The sequence below is a fragment of the Neoarius graeffei genome, chromosome 8, assembly GCF_027579695.1.
Source record: "Neoarius graeffei isolate fNeoGra1 chromosome 8, fNeoGra1.pri, whole genome shotgun sequence".
NCBI classification, from domain to species: Eukaryota; Metazoa; Chordata; class Actinopteri; order Siluriformes; family Ariidae; genus Neoarius; species Neoarius graeffei.
In genome coordinates, this window is record NC_083576.1 from 15,664,199 (window position 1) to 15,674,812 (window position 10,614).

Below are 10,614 nucleotides of genomic sequence, written 5' to 3' on the forward strand. Positions count from 1 at the left end.
TTATTTTATTAGTTTATAATTATTGTTTAATTTAGTCTTCAGGAGAGACTGCCTGCACACAGTACTAGTATTAATAGTTTTTTTTTCTTACATGAAAGCTGAGGCATTTATATTATATTTTAAGGTAACTTCATGCTGTGCTGTGAGGTTCTATGCACTTTAACTTTTGAACCAACAGGTGCATTTGGATAAGTAAAGCCTATTTTTCTGCATTTTTGTAGTCCTGGTAATCTTTTATATTGGTAAAGTTGTTTATAGGACCATTTCTCAGTGTCTGTTTTTTTAATCAATAGTTTTTCAGTAATAACTTAATATTTAACATATCACTCAATTTTAATCACAAAAAGAGAAAATCGCAACAATTTCTCGCAACTTTCACTTCCTCCCGCAATGTAATCGCAACAAAAACCTAAAAAACACCGCAACTTTCACTTTCTCCCGCAATGTAATCACAACAAAAACCTAAAAAACACCGCAACTTTCATCGCAACCATTAAATACCATCCAGGAGCCACACTGAATAATTAGACAACAACAATTAATCAGTGGAGTATATCTATTCAAAGTTAATAATTTAAAAATGAAAATATACTGTATAATTTTAATTTTCTGGTTTTCAATTTCTCATAAATAAATTAATGATTGATGGAGTCCAATTTTTTTCTGCAATGAATAGATTGTGTTAAAGTAATTCTGGTGAAATTAGTTTATTGCAAATAGTTTTTGTGGGGGTTTTTTTTCTCAAATTTTTCTTCGGACAAGTCAACTTCACATTCGGACAAGTAAATTTCCTTTCAACTTGCCCGACAGGACAAGTGGTTTCAAAAGTTAATGTAGAGCCCTGTCTGAGACTATGACTTATGCTGCAGGAAATGAGAGCAGCACCTTCCCGAGTGGGATGGATACCGTCCCGCCCTAACAGGCCAGCAGTGCCCTCAAAATTAGCCCAATTATTTAGAAAGCCCGCACTGTTTTCAGAGCACCACCTGGACAACCAGCAGTTCAGCGACCATAACCTGCTGTAAGCTACATCGCCATGCCACATTGGGATGGGGCCAGAGCATACTACAGCATCGGACATCACCTTCGCCAATTTAAACACCTCTACAAAGTTACTCTTAGTAACCTCAGACTGACGAAGGCGTATATCATTAGCTCCTGCATGGATAACTATCTTTGAGAACGTGTGCTTGCCTAGGACCCTAAGATTACCTGCTATGTCCGGCACCCTGGCTCCCGGTATACACCTGACTAAAGCTGCTGGTGCCCCTAAAGGCTGAGCTAATTTCATGTGCCGTATGATAGAGTCCCCTATAACCAGAGCTCTTTCAGGTTTCTCAGGCCAAGTTTACATTAGACCGTATCTGTCTCGGTTTCTTTGTGGATGCACTGTCCATTTACATTAAACCGCCTGGAAACGCCGGGAAACGGGAATCCGCCAGGGTCCACGTATTCAATCTAGATCGTGTCTGGTCCGGTGCTGTGTAAACATTGAGAATACGCGGATACGCTGTGCTGAGCTCTAGCTGGCGTCGTCATTGGACAACGTCACTGTGACATCCACCTTCCTGATTCGCTGGCGTTGGTCATGTGACGCGACTGCTGAAAAACGGCACGGACTTCCGCCTTGTATCACCTTTCATTAAAGAGTATAAAAGTATGAAAATACTGCAAATACTGATGCAAATACTGCCCATTGTGTAGTTATGATTGTCTTTAGGCTTGCCATCCTTCCACTTGCAAGTGGTAAGTGATATGCGCTGAGATCACACACAGCGGCTCAGTCCCGAATCATTGCTTGTGCACTTCACTCGCGCGCTCTGTGAGCTGCGCAGGGCCGGAGTGCGCACCCTCCAGAGGGCACTCGCTGTTCAGGGCGGAGTGATTTGGAGCGCAGGATGCCTGCGGAGCCGAGCGTATCCGTGTATTGGTGTTGCTATGTGCACGCAAATCGTGTATTGGTGTTGCTGTGTGCACACTAATCGTTTTAAAAACGTTAATCTGATGATCCGCTGATACGGTCTAATGTAAACTTGGCCTCAGTAGGTGTATCACTAAGGAGAGCAAACCTGTTCGACAGACCTGTGACGCGGAGAGGAGTGGTGCTCCCATGGGCGAGCCTCAGTGGTAGCTTTGGCTCTACGCTTATGCAGCCGAGTCATCACCCATTCGCCCCGCTGAAAGGGCTGTAATACCAGAGTTGGGGGATTACTAACTCCACCTAGGGCATCCAGACTTTCCCCTACAGAAACTACACTGTTCTCACGCTCACTAACCTTCTCTAAAGCCTGGACATGCGCTTCTAGCACTGTAATCTTCTCCGTCAGAGAGCTAACTAATCTGCACTTATCACAAATAAAGCTATCACTAGCGACGGAGGAAGAATGACTAAACATCCTGCACTCAGCACACTGAACAGGCTGAAGGTGTGCCATGATGAAAGGATTCTCATACCTTAATCGAAGATCTGTTGATATTAAAGCAGATCCAATGTAGATGGCCTCCGCTTGTGGTCTTTACGCAGGAGGAGAAAAAAAAAAAAGAAAGCTTCCGGTCTCGGCATTCTTCCGAAAAAAGAGAGAAAAAAACAGGAAAAGGGAAGCGAAAGTGGAAAGTACAAAAAGGAAAGCGACAGTACAATAAAAATGAAGAGGATATTGGAAAATTATTTGTAGAAAAAATTTAAAAAAGATTAGTAATTAACGCCAACAATCGCGTAAAAAAGACTCGTCGCAAACAACTCAGGAACCAGGAAGTGTGTAGCACAGAATCAGTATGCTAAGTAAAATCATTGCATGACTTTTACAATGGGCAGCACAGTGGTGTAGTGGTTAGCGCTGTTGCCTCACAGCAAGGAGGTCCGGGTTCGAGCCCCATGGCCGGCGAGGGCCTTTCTGTGAGGAGTTTGCATGTTCTCCCGATGTCTGTGTGGGTTTCCTCTGGGTGCTCCGGTTTCCCCCACAGTCCAGAGACATGCAGGATAGGTTAACTGGTGACTCTAAATTGACCGTAGGTGTGAGTGTGAATGGTTGTCTGTGTCTATGTGTCAGCCCTGTGATGACCTGGCGACTTGTCCAGGGTGTACCCCGCCTTTCGCCCGTAGTCAGCTGGGATAGGCTCCAGCTTGCCTGCGACCCTGTAGAACAGAATAAAGTGGCTAGAGATAATGAGATGAGACTTTTACAATTAAATTGATAAGTACAATATGCTCTTGTACTTTATATGGATGCCAGACAGTATTAGAAGAAGTGATGGGATTCAGGATCTCATCTCATCTCATTATCTCTAGCCGCTTTATCCTGTTCTACAGGGTCGCAGGCAAGCTGGAGCCTATCCCAGCTGACTACGGGCGAAAGGCGGGGTACACCCTGGACAAGTCGCCAGGTCATCACAGGGCTGACACATAGACACAGACAACCATTCACACTTGCATTCACACCTACGGTCAATTTAGAGTCACCAGTTAACCTAACCTGCATGTCTTTGGACTGTGGGGGAAACCGGAGCACCCGGAGGAAACCCACGCGGACACGGGGAGAACATGCAAACTCTGCACAGAAAGGCCCTCGCTGGCCACGGGGCTCGAACCCAGACCTTCTTGCTGTGAGGCGACAGCGCTAACCACTACACCACCATGCCGCCTGGGATTCAGGATTTGCCATTCAATTATTTAAAGGTGCTATTTGTAAGTATTTAAGTTTAAAACATTTTAAAAATTATCAACAGAATGTGAAATAATAGCTTTGATATTATGTCAAAGAGGTCTGTGTATGATGGTGCAGAGATGTCTCCTGAAGTACGCATGCCAACCTAACTTGATAAACTTTGATAAAATGATAAATTAGGGATAAATTAGTGATCATACACTCACCACCCACTTTATTATGAACACCCACAGACCTGCTGTTTTATGCAGTTATCTAATCAGCCAATCCCTTGACAGCAGCACAATGCACAAAATCATGCAGATACAAATCAACAGTTTCAGTTAATGTTCACTTCAAACATGAGAATGGGAAAAATTGTGATCTCAAAGTGTGACTTCACTGTGGCATGGGTGTTGGTTTGAGCCAGATGGACTGGTTTGAGTATTTCAGAAACTGCTGATCTCCTGGGGTTTTCACACACAACATTCTCTAGAGTTTACACAGGATGGTGTGAAAAACAAAAAATCAATCATTGAGTGAGTGACAGTTCTGTGGGTCGAAACGTCTTGTTGATAAGAGAGGTCAGAGGAAAATTGGTTCGAACTGACAGGAAGGATATAGCGACTCATATAATCACTCTTTACAACCATGGTGAGCAGAAAAGCATCTCAGCATGGAACAGCAGAAGACCACATTGGGTTCCACTCCTGCCAGGCAAGAACCAGAATCTTCGAATCAAGAACAAATTCCTATTAAAGTGGCCAGTGAGTGTATATTCAACAAGAAATCAGAGCTATCTTTTTACAGACTATGGAGAGCTCAAGAAAAGAAAAGAGTTGTTGCTGTAATTTGCAGAAACAACTGGAATCCAGGCACCGAAATGTGGATTTGCAGTTAACATTTTGTGTCAGATATGTTGGATTTTTGGAGAAGGGAAAAGTGTAAGAAAAGGGACCCTCCTTGGAGAAACTGAATTGCAATGCCAAGCAATGGTATTTAGACGAATGAAAGGAAGCCTACTGGGAATAATTACCTTCCCCGGGGACGGAGTCCCCCAGGGCGGCGCGGTATTGTTTTCAGTCGGGTTTCTTTGTTTTTTTGTTAACGATATTACAGGAAAATGGCTGGATCAGTTTTCATGAAACTTTCAGGATAGATGGGCATTGGTCTCAAATAGACCCTCCAACATTTTGAGGGTCATCTGGTCAAGGTTACCAAAAAGGTCAAAGTCGCTTTTGTTGTGGCTACTGCCTCATATAGAGGTGCTAGCCTCTACGTCATCGTGCTGTAAGAATGTAAGAGTGTAACAATTGCGCACTGTGCATGCATGTACATGTGTTCCAATTAAAATGGCCAGTGAGTGTATACAATTCGGTTCACCATTCGAAATAAATGGACTAGACTAAAGAAATCGCTTTCAGACATGTTTATGCTTATTACAGAGGGAAAGTGTGTTCCACTGAGCTCTAGCGCCGGGCCATTTCCGGGAAATAAGAGTTTTGGTCATGGCGACAGTGTGTGTATGTCAGCCTCGGTTCGGAGGTTTCAGTTTCGAAAACTGTAAGAGGTAAGAGTAGAATAATATAAAGTACAGACACTTGGTATATTTTACTTCTGTGATTTTTAAATTGTTCATTTTTGGATTACACTTCATCTTTGTGGCTACTGCCTCATAAAGTAAATATATATGCTATATTTACTGTATGGACATGGGATCAGAAAACTATTTTATTTATAACCAGTAGCCACATGTACCCATAGGGTACTTATTTTTTTCGCGATATCTTCCTTCATATTTATCATAAGTGCTACTGGGCGAGGCTTGTTTTGCCTGGTGACACTTGTTGTCATTGTTTTATTTGCTGTGATTTCAAAACCAGATTACTCCACAATGCTTTGTTGCAGTATCAACTAGTATCTACTAGTGTCATCAGAAAGGGTAAGTTCTGCTATTTATTTTGAGATGTGGTATATTGAAGTGGGCACCCAGCCAAGATTACTCCAAAGGCGCAATGCAGAATCCTCAGTGAAGTCAAGAAGAACCCTGGAGCAACAGCTAAAGGCTTGAAGGAATCATTGGAACTGGCTAATATCTTTGTTCATGAGTCTACCATAGTAAAATATTGGACAGGAAGGGTGTCATGGCAGGACACAGTGGAGGAAGCCTTAACTCTTAAAACAAACAACCCCCCCCCCAAACAAATCCAAAAACCCCACAACACTGCCACTGTGTGCCTGAAGAGTGCCAAAGAGCACCATGACACTCCACAACACTATGGGGAAATATTTTGTGGATTGATTAAATGAACATTGAATTATTTGGGAAAAACATCCAGTAGTATCCATGGTGTAAAAAGGGCACATGAAAACATTAGTCCAATGATGAAATACAATGGAGGGAACATCATGATTTGGGGCTGCTTATCTGCCTCAGGGCCTGGAGAGATTGCCATCATTGGCATCAATTAATTCCCAAGTTTATTAAGTTATCCTACAGGATAATGTCAAGGTGGCTGTCCGCCAGTTGAAGCTCAGTAGAAATTAAGTGATGCAGCAGGACAATGACCCTAAACAATCTCCAACAGAATGGCTTAAAAAAGGAAAATCCACCTTTTGGAGTGCTCCAGTCAAAGCCCAGACCTTAACCCAATAGACAGCCATTCACATCAGACATCCTAAAAATATGGCTGAACTGAAGCAGTTTTGTAAGGAACAATAGTCCAAAATTCCTCATTGTGAAAGTCTAACCTGCAGCTTCAGGAAGTGCTTGTTTGAGGTTATTGTTGCCAAAGGAAGTTCGACCAGTTAATAAATACACAAGGTCTTTCTACCAGCCCTGTGAATGTTTAATAGGTGTGGTCAAAAAGACATGAAAGATTATACTTGTGTATGTTATTGTTTAAAACAGATTGTGTTTGTTCACTGTTGTAGCTTAGACGAAGATATTTCCGACTATATTTTAAGATCTCATCTCATCTCATTATCTCTAGCCGCTTTATCCTTCTACAGGGTCGCAGGCAAGCTGGAGCCTATCCCAGCTGACTACGGGCGAGAGGCGGGGTACACCCTGGACAAGTCGCCAGGTCATCGCAGAGCTGACACATAGACACAGACAACCATTCACACTCACACCTACGGTCAATTTAGGCTACATCCACACGACAACGGCAACGAGATGTTATTTAAAAATATATTGCGTCCAAATGGGCAACGATCAGTAAAATATCAGGTCCATATGGCAACGCAACGCTTGCTGAAAACAATGCAATACACATGCCACATCTCTAGGGGCGCTGTAAGATGGTCCCTTCGGAGACACCAGAACAATAGAAGTAGTAAGGACGCATGCGCATAAACTTATGCGCGAGACTTCATATTAGCCACAAAGTCAGAAAAATCTGTTCGTAAAATTACATTATAATGACCAAATACAATGAAAAGTATTTTTCCAGTCTCACCTGTGAAAGGTAATCCCATGTGATCTCGTTTGGACGGCAAACCTGTTGGTACAGTTAAACGCAGCTAATCTTTATTCTCCGCTTTGACCTATCCAATACGGCGGCGAGGATGACGTATGATTCTACGCGGAAGGCGGCGTCTTTAATGGTCCGGAATAAATTGAATGCTACACGTTGATGGATTAATTTGTTGTTTCTCACTTGTGAAAGGTAATCCCATGTGATCTCGTTTGGACGGTAAACCTTTTGGTACAGTTAAACGCAGCACATGAATCTTTATTCTCCGCTTTGACCTATCCAATATGGCAGTGAGGATGATGTATGATTCTACGCAGAAGGCGGCGTCTTTAATGGTCCGGAATAAATTGAATGCTACACGTTGATGGATTAATTTGCTCTTCTACGCCCTTTTTGAGGAATGTATTGTAGGACTTAAACCAACATCTGAAGAGGTGAGATCGCTCCTTTTTTTCCCGGCGGGATTGACTCTGCGCAGAGTCTCTCTCTCTCTCTCTCTCTCTCTCTCTCTCTCTCTCTCACTTTGCACCATTACACAGTAAATATTCACAGTGAAAATATTTTGTAAGCGCGTTTCATGAACCAAGTTATAGGATTTGTTGACAACTCACATCGAGTTCGTTACACTTCTACCCGGCGTGAAGCACTCACAGTCATGTGGTTGTGACGTCATCGTAAACAAATCCGTTCTACTCATCCAGACGACTTCACAACGGCAACGTTGCCAGATCTTTCCACTCTGGAACCCGTTCTCAAAAAGATTGCGTTTTGGGCACCCAAAACGACGCCAGGCCTAAACGATAAGCAATTGTATTGGAGGCACCTGAATCCGTTGCCATGTGGACAGGGCCTTAGAGTCACCAGTTAACCTAACCTGCATGTCTTTGGGGGAAACCGGAGCACCCGGAGGAAACCCACGCGGACACGGGGAGAACATGCAAACTCCACACAGAAAGGCCCTCGCCGGCCACGGGGCTCGAACCCGGACCTTCTTGCTGTGAGGCGACAGCGCTAACCCCTACACCACCGTGCCGCCCAAATTTATATATCAATGCAGGTAATTTCAAAGCATTCACTTACTTCTTCACTGAAAAACATCAACAAATGAAAAACATGGAAGCACAGAAACACATGATACAAACTACAAGTAGAAACTAGTGAGAGTTAGTTGTTAAGATTGTTTTCACAAAGTACAGTGACCAAAGAGAGGTTTGTAACGAACAAGGAAGGTAACATTACCTAGCATAGCATTTTGAATTATGCATCAATTCAAATAATCTCACTATGCCAGCAAACTTGTGTTTTTAGGTCTATATGGATATAAAACCCTTTGTAATATGTTGTATGTACAAATATCAAACGACAATAAAGTCATTTCAACCACATACAGCTGATACAGTACACACTGAAGCGAATCAACACAAAACAACAGAGATGAAACAACAAAACAACACAGAACTACATGAAAAACTACATGTAAAAGCAAACAAAAAAAAGAGCATGAGTTCTTACACCACTCTTTGTTGATGTAAACATAGGGTGACCAGACGTCCCGGTTTTACCAGGACAGTCCCGATTTGGGGTTGTGTGTCCCAACAAAAGTCTGTCGGGACACGGATATGTCCCGGTTTTCGCCACTTGCGACGTTTGCGACTGAGCAGCATGGGCAGGGGCGCCGCTAGGGGGGGAAGTTAGGATGATTCTAAGGGCCTGGCACTGACAGGGGGGTCTGTGAGGGATATTAATATTATTTTAATAGTATTGCCTTGTGTAAGTTTTTGAAATAAAATATTTCATTTCATCTGTTAAAATATGCAAATTATACATGGTTATGATTTGCTATAACATTTTTCTTGAATTATTTATGATATTGTCATTTCACCCCTCCACCCTTTTTATTAATGGTACAGTCTGATTCTGGGCGCGGGACACGTGAAATGTGTAGCTCCGTGTGTGCACAGCGCTATTAGCACAGCGCCGCTATTAGCGCAGCTTAGGTGGGGTTTACATTAGACCGTATCAGCGGATCATCAGATGAATGTTTTTAAAAACGATTAGCGTGCACACAGCAACGCCAATACACGATTCGCGTGCACACAGCAACGCCAATACATGGATACGCTAATCACATGACTAATTCGGCACGTAAGTTGAAATGTGTCAGTGCGGCTCATCGCTTCCTCCTCAGCGGCTGTGCTCCAAATCACTCCGCCCTGAACAGCGAGTGCCCTCTGGAGGGTGCGCACTCCGGCCCTGCGCAGCTCACAGAGCGCGCGAGTGTAGCGCACGAGCAGTGATTCGGGACTGAGCCGCTGTGCGCAAGTCACTTACCACTTGCAAGTGGAAGGATGGCAAGCCTAAAGACAATCATAACTACACAATGGGCAGTATTTGCATCAGTATTTGCAGTATTTTCATACTTTTATACTCTTTAATGAAAGGTGATACAAGGCGGAAGTCCGCGCCGTTTTTCAGCAGTCGCGTCACATGACCAACGCCAGCGAATCAGGAAGGTGGATGTCACAGTGACGTTGTCCAATGACGACGCCAGCTAGAGCTCAGCACAGCGTATCCGCGTATTCTCAGTGTTTACACAGCACCGGACCAGACACGATCTGTATTGAATACGTGGACCCTGGCGGATTCCCGTTTCCCGGCGTTTCCAGGCGTTTTAATGTAAACGGACAGTGCATCCGCGAAGAAAACGAGACAGATACGGTCTAATGTAGACATTTTCCAATCATATTGCTACACCATACTCTTGAATGTGGATATATACTCATATTTCTCTTTCAGTAAACCGAGAACTACTCTAAACGGCTCCCAGATCCGTGAGCCAGAATCTCCTAGGTGGCCGAGGACTATATTTCTAGATCACTAATACTTCGGCAATTCAACTTTCTTCAGTACAGACAAATTAAACCCTATCAGTGTGTTAACAAAATAAACTGGAAAAGGCTAGATATTGGCAAATGACACTGGAAAACCATAGCAAGGAATAATATGGCTGAAATTCTCAGTGTGTACGCTTTCTGTAGGAGCTGCAGTGGCTGTTAGATCAGTGCGACTGAGGGCTTTAGGCTTTTTCACCTGATCCACACCCTGCCTAATTAATAATATAGCACTAATAACCACTATTGTTGCACATGCATACAGTACATTTCATTCCTAGCAACGGGCGATACCGGCTTTTTGTTGTTATCGTTATTAGTTCAGTAGGCTCCACATACCAATACACACACTTTCAAATACTGTAGGCTAGATAAAATATCTTCACTCTTTTTACATCCATAAAGGTGAACATAAACATTTCTAAGCTGGAAGTATTAAATAGAAACCCGGTTTGAAGACAAAAAAGCTTCACTACTTACAAAATACAGTGTTTCCTGCTTTTTGTTCACATGACTAACCTGCCTTGCTGATTTGCTCCAAAAGTATTCAACTGTCTGTGAGATTACAGGTAATTCCTGATATGTATGTGTATGAGGGAG

At 43.1% G+C, this 10,614-nt stretch overlaps 1 protein-coding gene across 7 annotated transcripts in view; it reads right to left on the minus strand.

Moving 5' to 3' along the window:
- Positions 1-10,604, minus strand: part of LOC132890485 (lysozyme g-like) — a 42,274-nt gene extending 31,670 nt beyond the window's left edge. For 3 of the 7 annotated variants that reach the window (XR_009655198.1, XR_009655197.1, XR_009655200.1), the window contains exon 1: positions 10,495-10,552. The gene's annotated coding sequence lies outside the window, so the exon portion shown is untranslated. Of the gene's footprint in view, positions 1-10,494 lie in introns of all 7 variants that reach the window. The other 4 variants (XM_060927369.1, XM_060927368.1, XM_060927371.1 and 1 more) reach the window with 4 other exon arrangements.
- Positions 10,605-10,614: the final 10 nt, after the last annotated feature.